This window comes from Lolium rigidum, chromosome 1, assembly GCF_022539505.1.
Source record: "Lolium rigidum isolate FL_2022 chromosome 1, APGP_CSIRO_Lrig_0.1, whole genome shotgun sequence".
In the NCBI taxonomy this organism is placed as follows: Eukaryota; Viridiplantae; Streptophyta; class Magnoliopsida; order Poales; family Poaceae; genus Lolium; species Lolium rigidum.
The window spans coordinates 342,567,127-342,569,687 of record NC_061508.1 but is presented as its reverse complement, the minus strand read 5'-3'; the positions used below and the strand labels follow the sequence as shown (position 1 = coordinate 342,569,687).

General features: G+C 37.4%; 1 long non-coding RNA gene across 1 annotated transcript; it reads right to left on the bottom strand.

Moving 5' to 3' along the window:
• Nucleotides 1-477: 477 nt before the first annotated feature.
• On the bottom strand, nucleotides 478-2,329 carry LOC124684484. The gene is made up of 3 exons (XR_006997043.1): nucleotides 1,748-2,329; nucleotides 1,214-1,277; nucleotides 478-496 (listed from the first exon to the last, which is right to left on the bottom strand). It is a non-coding gene; the product is annotated as an uncharacterized LOC124684484 (long non-coding RNA).
• Nucleotides 2,330-2,561: the final 232 nt, after the last annotated feature.

Sequence of the window (2,561 nt, the reverse complement as noted above, 5' to 3'; positions counted from 1 at the left end):
ATAATACAGTACTCCTCTATTTGCAAACATAGGGCATAAATCTTGCAAACAGAGGAGTACTGTAGTAACAAATCCTTGATGTGTAAATTACAGAAACAATGAAAGGCATGACAACAAACGTATAGAACGGGAAGGCATCTCCATGTCCGGTACTCTATTCCAGGATACTCCACACAGATGACGGAAATCAAATCAATGAGTAGGCTAAGCAAAATCTGAATGTGACAGTAGATCAACTATTTAACCAGAAGTAACTATATGAACACACCCAGAAAGCTCAGAATATACTGACATGAGTTCTAAATAATCGATTCAAGAAAGAAGAATTAAACACTGGTAATTGAGTGAGTATATAGAGGGTGATTCTGAAGCAAATAGTTGTGGTGTAAAAAGGAAACCTAATATATTTACCTCTCTGCATTCGAACTGAAGATATCAATAGGTTCTCCTGGTGGAGAGGCAGGCATGTTTCTTCAGCATGTCCATCAGGATCGTCCTGACAGGTAAAGATGGAACAATCAGAAATAGTCTAACATTATTTCTGTAAACCTAGTTGACAAAATTATATGGTAAAGTCGATACAAAGTATTCATCTTAAAGAACATCCCATGGGAAAATAGATCTAAAAAACGGGAGAGTTGCTAGCAAAGAGTTACCGAAATGACGCAAGCATGCTCATCTTAATCTGTTAAACTGAGAACCAAATAAGGCACTGTCAATCCCTTGAGAATATAAATAGTGCCTAACTTGGCTAGGTAAATACATAATTATGTTTTTAAACCCGCTGCGACACTCAGCTCATATAGTGCAAGGGACGTCAATTACAGGGAATGGCCCAGTCTACAGCAGTTTACACTAATCGGTTAGTGGAGCAACAAGCTACGTTCTTGATTCACCTTTTCGGAGCATAGTAAGATAAAAAAAACAAAGAACTTATATTGAGAACCAATATAGTTTTAGTATTTGGCTAAAAGTATGATGGGATAAGATGCAATTGATAATTTCATCCCATAAATGCTACGATATTTCTCAAAAGAATTAGAAATTAAAATAAGCAAGCCCTGATTTAGCATCAGCGAAAGATTAGCAAGAACACAAAAACCATTAACCATACACAAGAAGAAATCAGTAACTATAAACAAGTCCACCAAGACAATGAAAAAATTGCTATTCTGACGCACGTGAATACCTAAAGGGTTAAGAGACACTATACCTGTTACTGATTTATTTCCTCTTCTTGTTGGGTTGTGCTTCCGCTTCTGATATCTTCGACGCGCCTACGAGTTCTAAAGTCAATCCGTCGAAGCTAGTTCTTGGTACATTATAACATATAAGAAGCATAAGCATCGATGTAGTTTCTGAACTAAAAAAATCTTGTGTCAGCTCTAGTTGTAATCGAAGTCATCAAAGTTGTATAGGAGCAAATCATCAAATACCTGCAGACACAGGAGAGACATTTATAAAACTAAAACAAGACAATAAATATTAATTGCTTTCGCTCTCTATAGAAAAAAAGTACATTCAATATCCAAATATTTTGAGTCACTAAAATCATTACAACTATCCAATTGACTGTGTGGAGTATATGAGACTTGTAACTTATTCTTGTGAAGTATATTGATGTGACATATGAATGGAAATCCCCTTAAACCATAATTTTACATTTACCGGAACATGTGGGTGGGCACGTGAACATTGACCTTTATGAAAGAAAATGTTGGAGGGAAATGTGACTACGGAGATGCACCTCAGTTAGTAGGGAGAGAGAAACCGATGAGCCGAGAGCCCCATGGGATAAAAGCGACTCGCATCCAACGATGAAAAAATGGAAAAAAATATCTTATTAGCTAAATCAATCAGTGTCCATAGTTCAAAAAACCATAAAAGCCAACTGTGTAGGTATAAACAAAAGAATCTAATATGCATAAGATTCTATAACCATAATAGCAGCCTACTTTCGTAGCATATCTTCAGCAAGATGACCGAAAGGCATTTATCGCATGATTGGATGTTATTCCATCAATATTAATCTCACATCTTAATATCATGTACTTCTTGTCCTATGTATGAGCTGCTCAAAAATGGAAGTAAGCAAGAAAATAAATGCAGAATACCAAAATCGTTTATGGAACAAGTGTGCGCAAGCTAAGCACCAAACGGACCAGTGCATGCATTCCCACCATCAGATCACATTAGAGAACATTCAGGTAGCACAAAAAGTTGAATGGAAATACATTCGAAATAGTTACCTTGTCTTTCTTTTATTCCCCTACAGATCAAGCAATGCAAAATCTGATGTGAAGGATGGGGAATTCTTCGATTGCATACACACACTAAAATCTGCACACAAACATGGATAGACGTAAATGGAAACTGTTCGCTGTTAAGCCAAACCAGGCACGAGGGGCCTATTTGAGACCATAGAGAGAACGTCGAAGACGACAAACCATCCCATCGGGAACAGAATACCCAGGAGGAGGCTGCATGTAAACCTCCTCACTCAACTCGCCATTAAGAAAAGCATTCTGAACATCAAGCTGGGAGACAGACCAGCGGCGAAC